This window comes from Dermochelys coriacea, chromosome 4 (genome assembly GCF_009764565.3).
Source record: "Dermochelys coriacea isolate rDerCor1 chromosome 4, rDerCor1.pri.v4, whole genome shotgun sequence".
Taxonomy (NCBI): domain Eukaryota; kingdom Metazoa; phylum Chordata; order Testudines; family Dermochelyidae; genus Dermochelys; species Dermochelys coriacea.
In genome coordinates this window covers 87,522,230-87,545,425 of record NC_050071.1, presented here as the reverse complement: position 1 = coordinate 87,545,425, position 23,196 = coordinate 87,522,230, and positions in this window count along the sequence as shown.

The window sequence follows — 23,196 nt, the reverse complement described above, 5'->3', positions numbered from 1 at the left end:
ACCCCAAAAGGGGAGGATTAAATGGTGACCTGGCAGCAGGGCCAAATTATCGCAGAGTGAGCACTAAACAGCAAAGGGGCACCTGTTGCACCAAGAGCTACATTCCTAGACCTAGATGCAAGGAGTTGCACTAGCCATGATTGGCAACCCAATGATATCAAAATATACCTTAAAGGATTTTTATTGTTAAAATAGGATCTGATACAGGACAAGCAATATAATCAGTCCTGGATCCTTAAAACTCCAACCAGCCTTCTGGAAAGGAATGCTCCAGGAACTCAATGTCATTTAGTTGCCAGGAAAACATGTATATATGACAGGTGGACTTGTGAGGTTTTAGAATTACAACAGAGCTATTGCAGCTCCCTAGCTAAGGCTGGGTCTTATTTTGTATTTAAAATGGGATTCAACCTCTGGTTTTTGTATGAACTACAGGGTCTGTCCAATTTTTTCAGCACGTAATTTCTGAGTAAAGTTTGGATTTTCTGAAGATTTAAGTAAATCTTAGTTTGTGTGCTCTAATTGGTTAAAAACTGACCAGAAAAATCACAAAATACAAAATGTGAGTTTCATTTTAAGATCCTTCTAGCATAAAAACTACAGACTAGAAAGTCAAAAATTTGTGCATAATGATAATTTAGAGGTCTCTGGGGTTGTATAACCATTTTGTTAACAGAAAAAGAAAAAGAAAAAGGGGACTACTCATCCTACCTTGTACACCGCAGTTACAGGACAGTCTGTTACTTCCATTCTCTGACCTCGTATGCAGGAGGCTTTATGAACAGTTCAGGAAAGGAATGCATCACTTTCATTTTCACCTGAGTAATGTTCCCTGTATCTGAAATTGGGAAGAACACAATAAATGGGGAATAGGTTTTGCTAGTCCAGAGACACATTTTTTGGATCAGAGATCAATGTCAACAAAGAAACAGCCACTTTGTTGAAGAAAAGTACAGAGTAGGTAGAACAGTTTCATAAAGTTTCATGATTAACAGACTCTTTAATAGGGTACCTATTGCTCTACTCCTAAACCTACTGAATAGTTTTGAGGAGTTCCTGGTCTTTGTGAAAGTGTTCAGCAAGTTCAAGAGAAGAGGTCTTGAGCCGGCTTAACCGTTTCATGAAGAACAGGATCTTTGACAAAGCAGCAGCTATTTCATTGAATAGCACTTTCATGTTATAAAAACAACAACATGTAGCAAGAAGTATGTTAGTATTAGATTCCCTCACTTCTCAACTCATGCTGTAGGGATGCTGGGTAGCCACTCACCTTTGGATTATGTGTTGTTTTATAGGCAAATTGCTGTGTTATATTTTTCACACTTCGGGAAATAAACATAGATCTCTAGGGAAAAAAATACACAGATCTTCCCAGAGAGTCCTCTTGCTTACCCATCTACACAATAGTCACCTTCCTTCTTTAAGGAAAGAGCTAAGCGCAGGATAGACAATTTTCTTGCAAATGACTGTACATATGATTTGGCCATATCCTGAGAGATTTTACTACTCAAACAAGCTTCTAGTGACATCATGATAGACAGTGGCAATGCAGGGACGTGTCAGGAGTCCGGGTCTGGAGCAAAGCAAGTCACCAGGCATCCTAGCAAGCACAGCTGGCCTGTAGTAAGCTGCTGTATGGGCTACACCACCTGACTGGTTGGAAAAGTCAGCAACTGGCTGGGAACAATCAAGCCAAGGAGCAGCAGCAGCAGTTCAGCAGCTGCTCAAAGCATTCACCCCTGGATACAATAGCTCCTGTGTCTGATTGTTCCCAGACCTGCTCCTGCCTTGGACCCAGCCCCACGCCACCCAGTCTTGCTCCTGCTTTGCCTCACTCCAGGTAACCCAGTCCTGACCCTTGACTCCAATTCCTGACTTCAGCTCTGATCCTTGTCTCGGGATCTGGCCTCAGACTCCAGTTCTGACCCATGACTCCAATTCCTGACTTCGGCTCTGGCAGCTGACTTCTGACTCCTGCTCTAACCATGAGGCATGACAAGCCATGATCCAGTCACTGACAGAAGGCTTCTATGTCCCACAGACACAGGCTCCAAATAAACTGCAATGGAGTTGGGAGCTTTAGAGTCCGGCTGGAGAAGGGCCACTTCAAACTAAATCCAGCATTGGGCACCCCCATATAGGAGCGCAAATGTGTTGCGACGAGGGAAGTGCTCCAGCCCCATGGACTGCCCCAGGCTGGGGGTGGTTGGATTTCCCTTTCCAGCCCCCAAAGAGCACAGCAGTTTTTCATAGAATCATAGACTATTAGGGTTGGAAGAGACCTTAGGAGGTCATCTAGTCCAACCCCCTGCTCAAAGCAGGGCCAATCCCCAACTAAATCATCCCCGCCAGGGCTTTGTCAAGCTGGGCCTTAAAAGCTTCCAAGGATGGAGATTCCACCACCTCCTTGGTAACCCATTACAGTGCTTCACCACCCTCCTAGTGAAATAGTGTTTCCTAATATCCAACCTAGACCTCCCCCACTGCAACTTGAGACCATTGCTCCTTGTTCTGTCATCTGCCACCACTGAGAACAGCTGAGCTCTATCCTCTTTGGAACCCCCACTTCAGGTAATTGAAGGCTGCTATCAAATCCCCCCCCTCACTCTTCTTTTCTGCAGATTAAATAACCTCAGTTCCCTCAGCCTCTCCTCGTAAGTCATGTGCCCCAACCCCTTAATAATTTTTGTTGCCCTCCACTGGACTGTGTCCAATTTGCCCACATCCTTTCTGTAGTAGGGGGCCCCAAAACTGGACGCAATACTCCAGGTGTGGCCTCACCAGTGCTGAGTAGAGGGGAATAATCACTTCCCTCAATCTGCTGGCAATGCTCCTACTAATACAGTCCAATATGCCATTGGCCTTCTTGGCAACAAGGCACACTGCTGACTCATATCCAGCTTCTCGTCCACTGTAATCCCCAGGTTTTTTTCTGCAGAACGGCTGCTTAGCCAGTTGGTCCCTAGTCTGTAGCGATGCATGGGATTATTCCTTCCTAAGTGTAGGACTCTGCACTTGTCCTTATTGAACCTCATCAGATTTATTTTGGCCCAATCCTCCAATTTGCCTAGGTCACTCTGGACCTTATCCCTACCCTCCATCATATCTACCTCTCCCCCACATCTTAGTGTCATCTGCAAACTTGCTGAGGGAGCAATTAATCCCATCATCCAGATCATTAATAAAGATATTGAACAAAACCAGCCCCAGGACCGACCCCGGGGCACTCTGCTTGATACCAACTGCCAACTAGACATCAAGCTGTTGATCACTACCCCTTGAGCCCGGCAATCTAGCCAGCTTTCTATCCACCTTATAGTCCATTAACCCAATCCATCCTTTTTTAACTTGCTGGCAAGAATACTGTGGGACACTATCAAAAGTGTTGCTAAAGTCAAGATAGATCACATCCACCTCTTTCCCCACATCCACAGAGCCAGTTATCTCATCACAGAAGACAATCACGTTGGTCAGGCACGACTTTCCCTTGGTGAATCCATGTTAGCTGTTCCTGATCCCCTTCCTCGCCTCCAAGTGCTTCAAAATGGATTCCTTGTGGACCTGCTCCATGATTTTGCCGGGGACTGAAGTGAAGCTGACTGGTCTGTAGTTCCGTGGGTTCTCTCTTTTCCCTTTTTTAAATATGGAGACTATATTTGCCTTTTTCCAATCGGCCGGGACCTCCCCCGCTCACCATGAATTTTCAAAGATAATGGCCAGTGGCTCTGCAATCACATCAGCTAACTCCCTCAGCACTCTTGGATGCATTAGATCTGGACCCATGGACTTGTGCATGTCATTTTTCTCCATCTTTGTGCAATAAATCATAAATTTTGCCATAGGGTGAGTGTCCCATTATATCTCCTCATCCTAGTTCCTGCTTCATTTTAGATGGCTCAGTTACTTCGGTCCAGTCTACACTACAAAGTTAGGTCAACATAAGTCACCTTGCGTCAACCTATTTATGCCTGTTTCTACACTCAAGTGTATCTTCCACTGATGTAAGTGCCCCGTTACAGAGACACAGTAACACCACTTACCTGAAGAGCATTGACCTATGGTCAATGCAGTGTGAGTATAGATACTGCATGACCTATGTCAACCTGAATAGTCCTCCAGCAGCTGTCCATTAATGCACGACAGTGACTGCTGTGTTCACAGATGTGAACTCCACTGCCCGGGGGTCACAAAAGTCACCCCCTTGCTTTAAAAACCCTCATGTATTTTTTAAATGCTTTTTCCTGATTTCCCAGCTTGGCAAGCTCTCCCTTGTTGTATGTAACTGCCCACCCAACCATGCCAGCTACATGCTCCAGCTACATTCCTGCTGGGAGTAGACAGAAGGTATTAGATCTCCTGACCTGTGGGGGAGAAGAGGCTGTGCAAGCTCAGCCATGGACTAGCCATAGAAACATGGACATGTACAAAAAGATTGCACAGGGGATACAGACAAAGGGGTACAACCAGGATCAACAGCAGTGCTGCATGAAAGCGAAGAAACAGCAGCAGGTATACCACAAGGACAGGGAAGCCAACAGTCAATCTGGTGCTGAGCCATAGCCCTGCCACTTTTATGAGTTGCATGCCACACTTGGCAGAGAACAGCACCCTATAGACAATCAAGGATAACTCAGTAGAGCCTGAGACAGAGACCTCTGCCATGAACAGCAAGGAAAGAGCCGCATGGAGCAAGGGTGGCCAGCTATGCCACAAACCAGGATCTTTTTGAGACTCCACCACAGTCTATCCAGTTCCACCAATCTAGCACAGATGAGCCATATCCAAGGGAAGGTACTTCAGGTAAGTGTGTGCATGCATTCTCCCTTAAAAAAAGTTTAAATGTGAAGATGGCACCCAGCCCAACCCTAAAGTTACCAGGTATCTGCTTTTCATTATTTTACTCATACAAGCAGAGATAGCAGTACAACAAACTTGTAGCATTTGTATCTGCTTTTCATTCCCTTGCAGGATTAGGGAGGCCATGCAGAGCAGTTTGTTTATGTACACAGGGATGTCCCTTGTGTCCTTCTGAAAGCGAGAATCTCCATGAACGTTTCTCTGCAAACCCAAAGGTTTCTAGAGATAAGAGTCTTCCTCCACAGTAGGACACTTTCCCACACCCCTCAGCACTGACTTCGGCAGGCACCATTGAATTTAGTGACCTGGCAGCATACAGGCCCAGGCAGCTTCAGGATGCCAGCAGCAGCTGTGCTTTTTGTGCCTCTTTTATCCTCAGGAGCGAGATCAGTTAAAATCACCACCGGCTTTGGAAAACAGTGGCAGTACACAGCGCCATTGCCCTGTACTTGTAACCTTGGATATAGGGGCTGAAGTTTTTTGGGGTTTATACAGCCAAACAATTACCTCCCTCCTCTCCTGCCTCAGTGGGCCATAGTCACCATGGCTACGGCTGGAGAGCGGTGCTGTGCAGAGAGGTGTTCAAAACCTGAAGTGTCAATTAGTATTTCTGATTTTAAAACTTTTATAGGAATGAGGGAAGGCAGTTTGGAAACTTTTATTTCACTGTTGATTGGACTGTCAATCCAACAATACATCTGTCATATCTGTAGCTGATGCTCTTGCGGCCTTGAAGGGTGCCCCTTCCACACTCACAGAATGTCTGACCCCGAGGAGGAGGAGATGATAATATGTTCAGTGAGATCCTGCAAGCCAATACTTCATCAGACCTTGATCAGAGGACCTGGAGGGTAAATATAACAGACAACATGGAGAAGGAAAGAATGGACAAGAGAAAGTTGCAGCAGGAAAAGGAGAGGGAGATGCACCAAGACATAATTGGGCTTCTCCAGTAGCAAACACAAATGCTGCTGACTCCTGTTGACCTACAGGTCCAACACATGCTCACCTCCCTTTGCAGTCAGTCAATCTATAGAAACTCCATTTTAGCAGCTCTCTAGCCCTCCTGCCTCCCCCCCCACACACACACTCAGCATCTGTGGTCACATCCCTAGCCCTACCACTCCATGCCAGGGGACAGTAAGGCAAACCACAGCTTCTCACACACTGACCTGTGAGACCTATGGTTGGTGTATATTTGCTAGAAAACATTCATGTCCATTTATGCCATTCTATTAATTTTATACATTTGCACAATATTTTTAACGACAAATTACTCTTTGAACCTTGTAACATAATAAATTTTTATTTTTGGAAATAATTTCATCCCTATTACTTCATAACATATACCGCAGAATTCCTAGTGCTACTGAAAGCACGTATTAGTTGTAATTGAATGGAACTACTGATTCTGTGCAAACCACACGGCAATAAAAGTTATAAATATACAGTAAGCACTGAATAATTCATAGGTTCATTAAAAGACACTGATATTCATAAGTGTATGCCAGGTACTGCACCATTCCTAACCCCCAAAATTTCCGGTCGCGTACTGTCTAGCACAGCACATCAATGTTGCTGGCCATCAGAGTGCTCTTTCAAGGCTTCCCTAAACCACATAACTGTGCGTTGAGCTCTGCTAATTGCCTTTGTGTCTGGCTGTTCGAAATCAGCAGACAGCCGCTCCACCTCTGCCCTCCATCCCCATGACAAACTTCCCCCCCCCCTTTGCCTTACAGATATTCTGCAGGACACAACAGGCAACTAAAACAAGTGGGATATTTTTCTCACGGAGATCTAATCTGGTGAGTAAGCACCACCAGTGTCCCTTCAATCTATGAAAAGCACATTCAACTGTCATTCTTCACCTGCTGAGTCGGTAGCTGAATCTTTCCTTGAAGCTGTCACGGTGACCAGTGTGCGGCTTCATGAGCCAGGGGAGAAAAGGGTAAGTTGGGTCCCCCACTATGAGCATTTCAGCATCACCAATGGTAATCCACCATTATGTCATGAAAAAATGTCATGTCATAAATGTCATTATGTCATGAAAAAATGTCTGCTCTCAGCTTTCTGAACAGTCCTGTGTTCTTAAAGATGTGAGAGTCATGCACTATCCCACACTGATATCGGTAAAACATCTCCAGTGATCCACCAGCACTTGCATAATCGTAGAAGGAGCCGCCCTTTCTGTTGATGTACTCTGTTGTCAGGTGGAGTCGGGTCAAAATAGGATGCGTGTGTCATCTATTGCCGCCCCCCCCACACACACACAGTTCAGAAACCCATAGCTGCAAATCCATCCTTGATGTCCTGCACATTGCCAACAGTCCCAGTCCTGTATAGCAGAATACAATCAACAGCTGTAAACACTTGAACAATGGCCCTCCACTGTGAATTTTCCAATTCCAAATGATTTCCCACTGACTGGTAGTAATTTGGCATTGCAAGCTTCTACAGTGTGATCTCCACCTGCTTCTGCCCTGTCAATTTAACTCTCATTCTAGTGTTCATGTTCTGGAGGACTGGAGTGAGTTCAATACACAGATCCAGGAATGCGGCTTTTTACATCCAAAACTTCTACAGCCACTGCTAGTCATCCCAAACCTGAATTATGAGGTGATCCCACAATCAGTGTTTGTTCCTCAGGCCCAGAAGCAGTGCTCCACCACCTGTAGCTGCTCCGTGAATGCCAACAACCACCTTGAATTGGTTTTTGCTAAGTCCCATAGCAATCTGTCCTCAAAGAAATCATTTACCCCTTTGTTGTGGTATTTCCTGAGGCTCTGCAACTACTGGAGGATCACTCATCCTGTGTTTGCAACATTCTTGACAATAGCGCTTATACGTCATTTTGGGCTCATAAGTCTGACAGATGATGGACAGCAACAAGTTCCGCACAGGATTTTTTTTAAAAAAAGGTGCAAAAATTACAGGATAGGGATGGCATTATACGATGGAGAAAGTTGCATGATGGGGACTTGACCACTAGCTCTCTGCACGGCTCATTTCTATCCCACAACACATTGCAAAAATCTCCAAAAAGCCATTGTGCTGGAGAGTAGTGCATGGCACACAAGGATACCCATGGTGCACCACACTTTGTGTTGACACAAACACTCCTTGTGAATGCACAAAGTGCCAACGCAGGCCATCAAGTATGTATGCACACAAGTGATATACTAAATACAGCAGCTTTACACCAAAGTAAGCTGCATCGACCAAAGTTTGAAGTGTGGACGTGGCCTCAATAAAGCATACTATTTGAAAAGGAAAGGAAGTGTCAAGAGTCTCTCCATTTAATTTTCTTTTTCAAAAGTAGTAAGTTACCTAGCCACCAGGAAAGAACAAATCAATGTTGCCACTGGGCCCAGGAGAGCAGGAAGAGTTGTGAACAGCTGTCTATTACAGGAGATGATGAGAAGTCCATGGTAAGCATAGAAAACATAGCGCTTTAACAAGAAAATAGATATTTAATATTCATAATTGAATAAAAATGAATTGCTTACAACCTTTTTTCTGTTTTTCCATTCATCAAGACTGACTGGCAATATTATTATACAATAAGATACTGCAAATCACGTTCTATAAGTCCATTGATACACGCCATAGGTAGCTGGAGTTCCTGATGTACCTGGGGCATGTCTTATTAGCCCTATGGAATATGCCCCGTCATGTCTTAATGCTGAAATACTCTGACAGGACCTGAATCCTAATTATTCAGATGTTAACTAAAATTCATAGCATGAGCTAACACTCCTGGAAAATTTTCTAACTTTTTTTTTTTGGTAAATGAGGAAACTTCAGTCAGTGGGATTCTTTTCTGCAGCACTTGCAAATATTTGGAAAGCATTAGTGCATGCTGGATCTAAAGAACATGGTTCCCTTTCATATGTAAATTGAAAAATTAAAACTGCAGTGCTGAATTTTAATGTGTAGCTCTTGGGTAAAACATTTTGTCTATGGCAGAATGACTTGTGAACAGTAATGTAATATAAAGCTCATCACTGTAGTACCATCATCTATTGGTGACCAAAAACTTATGAGATAACTGATGACCAATGATTACCAAATGAGCCAGTGCTCTCAATCTAGTTTCCAGTGAATAGGTGTCTGCGTCGGATAACCACCACTATACCTGGCAGCAATTGCCACCCTTTTTGTAATTTTAGTGTTTAATGTTTGGGCTATCTGCTAAGTGATACAAAGTACTGTACTACAAACCACAAGTGCCATATTTTGTAGAGCTGTTTGGAAAATGGTAACTATTTTCCATGAACATTTTTGAAAAAAAAAATGAATTTTTTATTTTTTGTTTGAGAGAGGGGTGGATGTTGCATCACCCTTATTTCCCTCCTGCGTGAGCCTCTGCCCCCTCCCCCTCAGTGTTCCCATGTGCCCTCTGACTTTATATGCCTCTGACTTCCCCTTCTATTGTCCCCATGTGCCTGCCATCCCCTTTCCCCATCCTCTTACACTGAATCCACAGGTCCTGGCTACCTGCTTACTGTAGGGCTCTTCTGGGAGGTGTCCCAATTCCTTCCCCCACCTCTCCTGTCTTCAGGAGATGTCATTGTCCCACATCTCCAGTCTTCAGAGGGGGGACCAAATGGGACCACTATCTCCCCCTCCCCCGATTCCCACTAAGAGAGCATTGGTATCTTCTGGGGTAGGGACTCAGGGACTGAGACTATTTAATGGGAGGAATGGGATTTGCACTGACCACATGGAAACTCCATCATTCCCTGGGCTTTGCCAATAAATAATAGGGCCTAGGGTGTGCTTTCCCTCCCATTGTGTAGCTTGGACTGTTGTTGAGGGCAATGGGAAGCGTACACAGATAAGCAGGGAGATGTATTCAGAAAGGATGTGTGCAGTGATTATGCTGTATGTAGGTATGGAGTGAGGGTATGGGTTTAGAGAACAGGTGACAATGCGTATTCAGTGTGTGGCTGCGCAGAACGAGTGGATGGGTGAGCATGGAATGAATGGGGATAGGAGGTGAAATAAATTGGATCCGGAGATGACATGCATAATGAGCATGTGAGTAAACAGGTAGGATGGAGTGCAAGTGGGTATGGAATGAATGCATGCATGGAGTGGGCATGAGTAGGACAAACGGGGACTGTGTCTGTGAATATATGTGCTTATTTATGTAAATATATGTAAATTAGAATTTACTGGGGTTTGTTTGCAAATGTTGGCAGGTATGCAGTGTGCTCTTTACTATTCCACACCACAACAGATTACCACACTCTGTTTTTACATGTTGGAGAGGCAAAAGCAAAGAGTGCCATCATCAGGCACTAGATTTTTAATAATTTTTTTAAAAAATATCTTTCCCTTTCCCCAGTAATACAACCCAGGCTTCATCTCCTTCTGGAAAGAAAACGAGTCACAGAAGTGTTCAGCCAGTTAGTGACCTGATTAGTTGAACATTCCTGTGTGCTTTCTAATAGGCCTAAGAGAATTTCTTTAAATTACTTCTTCCTCTTTAGAGTGAAAGAAATGTGTTACTCAATGCTAACCCACCATTTGAAATCAGTAATAAAATCCACCCCTACCTACATGCCACACTTATTTATTTTACATAGCAAAGCATTAGACAAGCTCCTTCTCCATATTTAGTTACATATAAATTGCAAAAAATATCCAAATAAGTTCAGTTAAGTCCACTAGATCAAAGTAATATCCTATATATTGTATTTCTTTTCATTATATTCCATATCAAATCTCTTCTGTTGATTTGTATAGATTATCTAGTATAAAATAATGTGCAAGAGTGGGTGTCTTCAGATCTCTGATAGGAAATCCCCATTACAGTAATAAATATATCTGTGGCAGGCAATTGGCAAGCTACCTTGATCATGATAGTCTCTGGCTGACAATCACACAAAACTGTGACCAGAAAGCATATTTTAAATGTTTCAGCACTCGGATTTTCCTAACTACCCCTTTCAAGTTTTTTTATGAACAACTTGTATATAGATGAAAACATGCTAATTTCATTATTGCTGGCCAGCATCATAAAGGAATCATATGAAAGCATGTGGATACACTAATTAACTTTAAGCAACCAAATCTTTTGTAGAACTATTGAAGTTATTCCATAAGATATAAAGATTTTGCTGTTTGAAACAATAGTATATTTTTTCCATGAAAACATATGACTGTACTATGTCAGTCATCAGTTACATTTTCTTTTAAAACACTGTCAGTGGGGCTGCTCAAATGGTCTATGTGGGGCACTTGAGAAACAAGGGGCAACATGTTGTACTACTACACAAGGGTTCTGATTTGGACTGCAACTTCAGTTTCTTGATCCCCAGAATGTGAGGGGCTGGAGTAATTTCAGAAGCCTCATACTCAACTCCTGGAAGTCACTGTGTTCTCCAGAGACCACCCCTGACTATTCTTCAAGTCATGTTGGGCTTCAGGGGATTAGCTTTCAAACATAGTCAGTAAGAAAGAGAGTCATCGTGATGACTGGTCCAAAGCTGGTGAAACGAAGTAAGATAGCGGAGATCCTAATACCCACCAGTCACATACACAGTGACAAGTTGTGGAAAGGCTCTGTTAATAAATTAGAATTAGATAAACTGAGCTTTGCCCAATGTAAATGCATTGATCTAGTAATAACACCTACAAATGACTTTATTGTTCATTGCAGTCATTTACTTTAACACCTATAGTAGCTGGGAACACTTTACATAATTAAGATAAGTAAGAATATATCCCAAATATTGGGATTTAAAGCCTTTAGCCTCCACAACTTTATAGCATGAAGACATGAAAATACAGCCACTATGCTGAATGATACGATCCTGGATCCAGCAGTTAGCGAAAAGCCAAACAGTGTTTCTTCAGTTTGGCCATGATATATTTCCAGTGAGAAAGAATTCCAGAATGCACCTGACAATATCTTACACACAGCAACCTCAAACTTGTTACCTTATGGATTCTGGACTAACAGGTGACATTGTGGGTCCAAGAGGGAGCGGGGAGGTTAGTGCTGAGAGCCATTGAACCAAACTGTTAACCCTGTATATGATGGAAACCACCAGGTTAGTTCCCATCTTATGTAGCTGAGCTCTATCCTATGTAGGGCTTTGTGGACAGTAATTAGCAGTTTACATTTACGAGCAGAAAGATATTAGCAGTGAGCGTAGAGCAAAAGTGTAATATGTTGTCACAAGTCCACTTTTTTGAGAGGGCACACAACCAAATTTTGCACTACCTGATCTTTGACATAACTGAGGGCTAGTCTATACTACCTGCTACACTGGCACAGCTGCACCGATGCAGCTGTGCCACTACAGCACATTTGGTGAAGATATGCTATGCCTATCGGAAAGCACTCTCCTGTTAGTATAATTACTCCACCTCAACAAGAGGCAGAAGCTATGCGGGCAGGAGAGCATCTTCTGCCGACTTAGCACTGGTGTGGACAAGTCCTAAGATAGTTAGCCCCAGGGTGAGTATGGCAGTCAATTAACCTGTAAGTAACAACTAAAATTTATTTGGATTTCTATAACAAGGGGTATCTAGCCAAAACTGGATTTGTGTAAGCAGTTCTACAGCACTTTTCGTCCATAGAAGTTAAGTGGGTAAGCATTATTGTCCCCCAAGTTATAGATGGTGAAACTGAAAAAGTGTGTAAAACATGTGCTCAAGGTTGAACCGGGGGATGCAATGGCAAAGCAGGGAGAGAATGCAGATCTCCTGACTCCTAGTGCACTACCCTAGCCACAGGACTACACTGCTTTCCAAAAGGGATAGATGGCCACGATGGGCTCTAAACCTAAGAGGAGAGGGCACAGACCTTTTGCCAGTTGAAAAGAAAAAAGTTTATCTGCTGTTCTGATGCGGGAACTCATGAACCCAAATGATTATAAGACCTCCTACACAGTAGGCATTTCCAATTGTGACAGCTGACAGAGACTTTGCAAGTTCCTCAAAATGCTTCCTTCTGCCCATTGAGTATAACTTCCATCTTATTCAGACAGAGCTCAAGCCGGCTGGCTTTCATTCAGATCCTTACCTATGTCAGACAAGGAAATGACACCATCTGGGTCCAATAAAAAGGAACCGTAGAATTAGTATCATCAACATATTGAACACCCTATAAACTAATATTACTTCATGATCTCACCCAGCAACTTCAGTTAAATATTGAATAAAAGGGGGAGGTAAGACTGATCCCTCTGGGACTCCGTAGCTGAAAGTTCCTTGGTGTAAGAGCAGTTGCTTATCACCACCCTCTGAGATCCCTACACCAGGAATAAATGGAACCACTTTAAGGCAATTCCTTTTACCCTAAAAGCCATAGTCATGTCAATGGCACCGCATGGCCAATTTTATTAAAGATAACTGAAAGATCAAGCACATAACAAAGACCTAAGTCTATTTCCACAAGGAGATTGTCAATCATTGAGACTAACATTATTTCCATGAACAAAAGAAACATCTGTAAATAATAAAATTACAAAGCATTGTTCAAAAATATGCTACTGTTGATACATAAAGAGGTATTAGACAGGTATATACGAGTTATAACTTAGATTCTACACATATATCAAATGATGCTGAAAAGATGGTGTCAAGTTTCCTTCCCCACTCTGTACTCTAGGGTACAGATGTGGGGACCTGCATGAAAACCCCCTAAGCTTATTTTACCAGCTTAGGTTAAAACTTCCCCAAGGTACAAACTATTTACCTTTTGCCCTTGGACTTTATTGCTGCCACCACCAAGCGTCTAACAAATATATAACAGGGAAAGAGCCCACTTGGAAAAGTCTTTCCCCCAAAATCCTTCCCAAACCCCCTTTCCTGGGGAAGGCTTGATAAAAATCCTCATCAATTTGCATAGGTGAACACAGACCCAAACCCTTGGATCTTAAGAACAATGAAAAAGCAATCAGGTTCTTAAAAGAAGAATTTTAACTGAAGAAAAAAAGTAAAAGAATCACCTCTGTAAAATCAGGATGGTAAATACCTTACAGGGTAATCAGATTCAAAACAGAGAATCCTTCTAGGCAAAACCTTAAGTTACAAAAAGACACAAAAACAGGAATATGCATTCCATTCAGCACAGCTTATTTTATCAGCCATTTAAACAAAACAGAATCTAACACATATCTAGCTAAATTACTTACTAAGTTCTAAGACTCCATTCCTTTTCTGTTCCCGGCAAAAGCATCACACAGACAGAGAGAGCCTTTGTTTCTCCTCTCCCCCTCCAGCTTTGAAAGTATCCTGTCTCCTCATTGGTCATTTTGGTCAGGTGCCAGGGAGGTTATCCTAGCTTCTTAACCCTTTACAGGAGAAAGGGTTTTTCCTCTGGCCAGGAGGGATTTTAAAGGTGTTTACCCTTCCCTTTATATTTATGACAGATGTGACCCTGAAAGTAATGCTGGTGTGGTTTGTGATTTTTGAAAATGCTACAGTGCGTGAATAGAGCTTTGTTTAGTTTTCGTATGTTGCTGGTTTAAAATACATCTTATGCACCTTCCAAAATCTAAAACTAGAGAAGTTTTTTTTATTAAACACATGTTCAAAAGGCTGTTTTCTTACATTACTTTCCCTCCTTGCAAAATTCAGCTTAGAGTTTCTCTTACAAGTAAGCAATATCAATAGCATCCTGGATGCCCTCAAAACGCAGAGTGTTTTGTCACCCTTGGTTTTGTTGAGGTGTTGTGAGTCCTCCTTTAGTACTGACCCTTCAGGGTGGTTTTGTCATCTGACTTTGCTGCGGATCAGTTAGTTGTTACTTTAGCATATTGCCAGCCAATTTCTGTTTGAAATCCAATATCCTCTCCAGTTGACAATGGAGGCAATTGTTTCACCTCCTTCCTATACTGTTTTTCTGTTCTATTTTCCTGGTACATAGCTTGTTTGTAACTACTTATCATAAGGGTTCTTTCACCTCCAGGGGGCCTCCAGGTTCAATGCTGCAAAGATATTCTCAACCTAGCACTCTCTCCAGCTAGTCTAGCGCCACAACAGTCTGTCAAAACGCTTGGCCTAGTCCTCCAGCCATGTCATTGCTCATTTCATTCCCCTTCTAGGGGTTCACAGAAAAGTCCAGAAAATAGGAAACTGAAAATCTAATGTTCAAAGCCATGTCCTAGCCTCTGGTACTTCTGTTCTTGGCTTCTTTTATTCTTGACACCTGTGTTTCTTCTAGGGAAGCCATCCATCTGGTATTAAACCAGGTGGTCCTCTTTTTGAGAGGTTTGAATCCCATCTGGTACCGGAACAAAAGTGGACTTTTTTTGTCCACTATTTGATAGTGACACCATTTTTAAGAGCATGACACTCCACCCCCCAACCCGACCTAGAAAGCATATGTGCAAGGTCATGCTGGCAGGGCCAGTGTGGCATGCTCTTAAAAATGGAGCCCTCTGTGTACCATGACCTCACATGCACTGTGCATACAAGGTCATACCAGCAGGTTTAGACCCAAGCCATTCCCAGAACTACTGAATAGCCAGCATTCCAGGAACATGTGAGTAGCCACCTTAATTGCTTTCTCCTGTTGGCCTGGGGAGAGGCAGCAGAACACATGTCCACCCTCTCCTCTGGGCTCCAGCCCTGGGACCTTGTTTAGGCATTTAAGGACTATTCCTTCAATCCCTTCCCCATTTTCCCTGGGCTACACCCACCTTTACCTCTTCATATGATCTGCAGACTGCTGCTCCTGTCCTGACCTTTATGGTTCTTCACAGCTTCTCCTGGGACCAGCTACAGAAGTATTTTCTAAAAGCCAGTCTCAGCTCTTCCCCATAGCAGCTGGATTATACTAGCAGTTCTCTGCCCCTTGTCTTAAAACTCTCAGTGTTTCTCTCCTTTAAACAGAAAGTCTCCCTAAGCCCTCTGGGACCATATCTTAAACCTCTTGCCTTAACTTAGCTGCAAGGCTTTTGCCAACTCTCTTCAGCTGAATACCCATGCCAATTAGCCTTCCAATTTAAAAAGCCACCCTTCTCTTATCAGTGTCCGTCTGCTCCGAGAAAGGAGGTAGCCTTTATGCTGCTCCCCTTCTCCCATTCATTCCCAGTTGGTTGAGTGAGAGGGAAACCTAGCCCTACCTTATCTGAAAGATTTCAGGCCCTTAATGATGCAGTTTCCAGATTCCTTCCCCAATTCTCAGGCATTCCCAGATCTCTATCTGCATCTATTAGACCCTTCCAAACCCTTTAATGGCCAAGCCAGGTGGCAGAGTGGGGCTGACCACTAGGCACAACTGCCCTCAATGGCAGACTACCCCATCACAATATTTCCAAGTTAATTGTGTTTTGCTTGAGAAATTTGTTACATCTTTTTTTGTCCTTCTGCCTATGAGTCTCTGAACTGGTAGTCTCAATAAAGCATTGTAAAGTATGATGAAATACTTTAACAATGCTAGAATTCTATTGACAGTGCTCATGTACCATATGTACTCATCCATTCATAGACAGTAAACAAGTAAACAAGTAGCAACCATGCAGTCAGAAAGCCATTGAGGTTGGGGGGGGGGGTAGTACTTGTTGACAAATATGCAGTAAGGGGCAAAATAATCCTCTCATATCTCCAATCTTGTGAAAATGTAGTTTACTTCTGTTACTTTATAAAAGATCTGATTCACAGGAGTGCAGATTAGAGTTTATTTTATTTCCTGGCTTCAGTCACCTGATCAGGATCAGGTTTAGACAGATTAGTCCCCAGTCACATGACTTGTTATATCCAGTGGTGTAGAAGGAAAAACCAAATACATCTGAGAATTTATCAGTGGGCCCAGAGCCCTTCTCCCAGGAAAACCCAAAGGAGGGAACTAAAGAGGAGTAAATTTCTAAAAGGCTGGCTTCACTGAGTCAACTACCTAGTCCTTTCATTATCACAGCAAGATTTGCCTCTCTGCACAATATGCCATGAGGTTGATAAACAAAGCCCCTGATCCACCAGGACACAAATCCCCAGGTATCAGCTTCTGTCAGGGACCATGGGTCTTGAATGCGAGCACAGGGCCTTTAAGAGATAAGCACTCCCAACCTGCCACCCACTGACCAGAATAGCAGCTGAACTCTAACAGAGGGAGTCCTGGGCTCTGACTGGTGGAAACCTGAGTGTCCTAATTGGTCCCCAGCCCTTATGTAACCCAAGCACAGAAAGTTGTTCATGCAGCTGGGTTCTCCCTCTCAGGACTGCTTTCTCTGCAATATCTGCTTCTACTGCTGATCCTCTGGTTACCTGGCCCTTCCTGCCTCCTGACACCTGATTCTTGGTTTTCCCTCTGGCCTGTGTCAGACTCTGACTTCCTGGTATCTGCCCTTGCCTGACTCCCAACTCCTGCTCAGGCTACATGGTAAGACTGCCCTTCTCCTGGTTGTGATAGCTCTCTGCCAGCTCTGGATCACTAGCATTTCCCTACTGTCCACCTGTGTGGCTCCAATGGAGTATCTCCACCATGGTGGTGGGTGCAGAAAGTGTGATACAATCTCTTGCTGTATTACATTTCCACCTTGAAGAATGATCTGATCCATTATTTGTCACTATTATTATTTATTTGTTAACCACCAGCAATGTGCTTAGAGGTGTACAAAACATAAATGAAGACAAGATGCTGACAAACAGCATGCTTAGATCTAAAGGAATTTAATGAAGTTATAAAAACATCTTCACATTTCCATTGTGGGGAAAAAAGGTATCAGCTGATTTGCTGGAACCAGTAGAAGCTTTCCAAATTACTACCACAATATTCACAATAACTATGCCACTGAGGCCTTGCCCGGTGTGATTAAAGCAATACACACACACACACACACTCAGTGTGGATGCAGTTATGCCAAAAGTGTTTATACCAGTACAGCTTATTCCCATACACTAAGGGGAATAAGCTATACTGATATAAAGCACCTTTATATTGATATAACTGTGTCCGCACTAGGGGTTGTACCAGCATAAATATCAGTTTAAAAACAAACAAAAAAAATCACACTTAGATTTAGAGTTACACAGGTACAAAACCTGAGTTAGACAAGGCCTTAAAGAGTTATTGCAGAAAGACTGTAAATGGCTATGAAAAATTAGGAGGGGGGGTGAAGATAGATAGATAAAGCTTCTGTTTGCATAACCAGTTTGTTCTGCACTTTTTTAAAAGTGACTTCTGGTGCTTCACAACATGAACTCTGTTCTTCAGGTTGGTGTTTCAACTAATTGTGTCCCTGTTGATGAGTCAGATTAAAAAAGTTCCATCCAAATAGAAGAGATGCTCACTGTAGCATTTGCGTGTGAAAGTTATCACCAATATGTTTGACAATTTGACATATAAGCTGACCATAAACTGTTAGCCATTGTTACAAAGTCTTTAACAACTGCACCCCTCTACCTAGGATACAAAGATTACTGTTTCAAAGTTACCAGTTTCATTTCAAACATGTGTATCAGTACTAGCAATAACTGCTAGTCTTAGTAAGCTCTTGCTTACTTGGGGCGGACACATTGTTAAGGGCACATTAATCAGAGAGTAACACGAAGTGTGATATAGAAGCACAAATGCACAAGCACATTGAAAATGTACCAAATAAAACTACAGGTGATGACAGAAGATAAAACTACAAGTCCTGAAAGAGGCTGTAGAAAGAGAAATCTCACCTCTATTACACTGCTACTGGTCTGTTGGTGATGAATTAAAGGTTGCTCATTATGGAATAAAAGACCAGCTCTTTTATTACCAGCTCTGATGTGAAAGCAAAGGCTGTTTAATGGCCTTCTCCTTCTAGTCAGGCTACTTTGAACTGAATATGCTAAAATATATCTTGAGTATGATGATTTATTATATGAAATCAGTCTTTACAAGATATGGAATTCCCAATCAAGTATATTTGAAAATACAATATACTGGTACAGAAATCAAATCATTTGCAAAGCACTGGGATTTTGGCATGTTACATCAAATATAAACTATTCAAGGTCACATGGGTCTGCAGAATAAACTCTTCAAACTGTGAATACTCAAGAAAACAAAAGGGGATAACCAGTATTCTAACTTACAGCTGTTGTACCTGAATACAGAAACAGTCTCTGGCCCTCATCCTGCAGCTTGTTCTGTGCAGATGGACCTATGTCCCCATGCAGATTCCCATTGATTTAAATGTGGTCCACCTGGGTACAGGAGCCCTCCCTTACCCCAAATGGAACAATTTACAGGGCTGAGGCCTTGGGAATGAATCTGCGGTCAGCTATCTAATTATTAATGGTTAAAGTCAGATTGTGTACTTTATACATAGGCCCACACTGGGGAAGACTAAGCCTCAAGCATAATCCCTCTTTAAAATTCCCAGTGTGCTGTGCAGATGCATCAAGTTAGCAGTCCCAGTTTTCCCTAAACTGGACCCTTCTGTTCACAATACGGATTAATGAAAATCTTCATTTCTTGGAGCATAAAACTGGGTGACTTAATCTGTTGGTGTTTGGAATGGATTTTTGTGCGTGGAAAGTATCTCTGGAAATATATATCTTCCTTGCCACACCACAACTGAGTTTCTTTAATTAGTTAGAGATGGGGAAAATCTATGCAGCTTTTTTTGCTTCCCCTGCCTTTTTTTTTAATATTGAATGCCATATATGTATGATTATTTTTACACAGTACTGAAAAAAATACATTTAAAAAAGCAATCCAAGTATAATAAAGTTCAAGTAACTAATATACAATGAATTAGAATTATTCCTTATTTACCATGGTTTAACTTTGAAAGGTAACGTTGTAAAAATGGAACCATGAGCTTCCATGTTTATCTCACAGTGATTTCCACATCAAATGTCCTCAATTTACAATTAAAAAGATGGGTTTTTTTCCTAACTTTATCCCTACCAACTCATTTTGGGATTATCAGTAACTGAGGTTCTGGCAAATCGAGGCAAACTACATACCTGCCAACATTTACAAACTAAAAAAAAGACAATTCTGATTTACATGCATGGCATAGAAATATATAAACATGCATACATTCATGGACACATTGCCCATTTGTCCTTCTCACACCCGCTCTATACATTCATTCCATACATTTCAACTAGCATTTATTCCACACCCATTCTTATTACATCCCATCTCTTCATCCACCTAGGAACATAATCCCCAGACAATTTACTCCACCATCTGCATCCACTCATTCTGCATAGCCACATACTGAATACATACAGCTACTCATTCGGTACACCTATCCCCAATCCACATTCACTCCTAAATGCCCACTCCATATACCCATTCATTTTTCACCCACCCATCCTGAACACATCTAGCTATTCAGTCCTCATACACTTCACACCTCTACACTTCATACTGATTCCTTCCATACTCAACCCATCACTCCCAGGAGAAGTTCAGAAGTTGTATCCCCCAAGCCAACTACCAAGCTACAACAGAGGAGGGACAGCACACAATAAGCCCTATCATTTATAGGCAAAACTGAGGTTTCCATGGGTTCAGTAGAGGTCCTATCTGGGCACTGTCCTATAGGAACAGTGTGGGGTCAGGGACAAAAAATAGCACTGGTGGCATCTGTGACATATGATGGGCAGAAGAACACGATGGCACACGTGCATGGAATTCAGAGGCACATGAGAGGCAGGGGGCATCTGGGATGGGAGCTCATGTGAGGCACAGGACACATGGGGAGCTGAAGAGATGGCAGGGAGCTGCTGCTTCCCAGCCAGCTCTGAGATCAAAGGGCTGAGCATTTTACCAGCTCTCTCCCATTGTTTATACACCTGGGAAGCAGGAGCTGGAGCTCTACTTGCTACGGAGAGTGCAGAATCAGAATGTCCATCAGGTTGTGTAGCAGCTCTGATTGGCTTTCTTTCCCCGGGAGGTGAGGAAGTAGCGAAAGAGCAGCCAGTCAGGTGAGGATTTGAAGCCAAGAAGTTTTTTTCTTAGACCTATAGAAATGTTGGAAAGCCCTGATCTATAGGGGAAACCCATAGAGTCGACAGATATGAAATTATGCCTTCCGTTGCACTTGTGCATCCCATTGCCTTCATATTATGCCCTCAATTACACTTGTGAAACCTTATTGCCTTCAAATTATACTCTTGGTAATATCAGTGTAACCCCATATCATTCCAAGCACTACACCATTAGAGTTACACAGGTACATTATTAGTAAATTTAGTCATTTCTGCTGATTAAATAGAATGAAATGCCTCTCTCTTATCTATCTTAGCCGTACAGTTTAAAAAGTCACTAAAATCCACAGATTTGACTCTGAGTACACACAAAGGTAGGTCTGTTCATTAAAGTGTCATTTTTACATAAGCACTTTTCAGAGTACAAAGCACATCAACTGTTTCAGAGGATCATGATAGACAGAATACAACAGAATGGAAATACACTCAAAAAGCAGAATGGAATGGGGAAATTGAACACATTGTGACACATAATACAATATCCTCTTACTTTTGTCAGTGGAAGTATGCTACAGCCAAAAAAAGAGAGAGAGAGACTGATAGGCCTTTCAGTGCTTGGAGGGACATGTCAGGTGCTGCCCATCACTTAGTATCTGAGCATATATATATATATGCCATGTAATTTTGCGGTACATTTTTGACCATTACTACTGGGATATCTGTAATACGGGATTTCAATAGTCAAATAATATATGGAAAATGAGGCAAGTATTTTATAGAAATATATGGTATTTCCTGATAATACAAGTTGTATAAGCATTTGGATCTTCAAGTTCCAGCTGCATATTATTTATTTATCAGATGGAGCTAATCCCTGTAACTATTCAGGTTTGTGTTATGTCTGTTAAAAAAACAGGACAGCCATGATGAGACACAAAATAATAGTAACAATGTTAAAAATTCTTGTAATGCTTTTTCACCTTCAAAGCATATTCCAAATGTAAACTAACTGGTAAACCAAGGACACATAGTCAGAAACTCACTTATGGTTATAAATACAGATTAAACACTGACCGTGTTTGCCAGAATACATGAAAATCTGTCAGCCAGATCTGTATTCACAGATCTGTCACAAAGCCTAGACAACTGTGTGGAATAAACTGTTCTGCCTTTCTAGCATGCAGAGATGACTTTTGAGTTATTTACTGTACTTATCCAATATACCCTTCCATTTAGCTTGGTTGTTATTTAGTCATTAATTTACTTTTCAAATACAATATCATCAATACCAACTACTGTAAATAAGAATGGGTTATACCATCTATTAGCAATATATACTTAGTACAAAATATTTCTGATATTCTCTGTGCTACATTGCCCTCTGTGCTACATTTCCCTCTTCATTTTTTGAATGGTGCCTTTCACAATTTCATTTAATTGGTTTATTGATCTGTTAAACCCTGGCCACCTGTTATCCAAGTGCTAAATATTTCATTTTCTTCTTGGATAAAGTAAAAAGATATGAGTAGAAATAATATGTTTATCTATATTTATATATATGAAGCAGCCAGTTCTCTATTGACTATAGATCTGAGGACATTTAGCTATATTAATGTTTCTTGCAAGTGTAGTTAATATTAAAAAAATGCTCTTGATTGAAATTCTGGTTTTGAATAGTGTCATGGTGTCCAGTCATCATTAGGGTGCCTCCTTCCGGTTGCTCTGGGGATTAGCTCTTCACACATCCAATGTTCCCTTCTGCCTGTTCCTCTCCCCATGGTCTCTCTCTCTTTCTCTGGGACTTAGGCTTCTGGCCCGGTCACTATAACCTGCCCCTTCTGGGGTATCAAAGTCCCTCCATACAAAAATGGCAGTCTTCCCTTCACTGCCTTGGCCATGTCATTTCTCCAGTGGCTGGTAGGGGAAACCAGGCCTTCCCTCTACTCCAGGTTCCAGCCCAGGGAACCTATCTCTAGGGACAGTGGCCTGCTTACTCCCAGACCATGTTGCTCTTCTCCTGGACTCCTCCTTCCTACATCTTCCTACTTATTAGTTCTACCTTCTTGCTCTCCCCCTCTCTGGGGTTACCAGCCCAAACTCCCTTCTCCCAGAATAACTTCAGACTATTTCCCTTGCAGCCCCTTTCTTTTGCCAGTTTCCTGGCTTTATCCTAGCCCCACCTGTTACTTTTCAAGCTGGGCTCCGTCATCATTCAGGGAATTACTTAGGCCACATAATTCCCCTTCTCAGCCTCATTAACCCCTCCCAGGCTAGTATGGGGTGAACACCCCATCACAGGTAGATACACATGAATGCTGCTGCATAGCACATACACCACTGATATTTGCACAAAACTACACCCCATTTTCATTATCTTAATGAGAGATACACTAGATGTATGCATCTGACCTAATGTACAGTGCCATAACATAGCAATACTTTTCTGTGGAAGCTGCT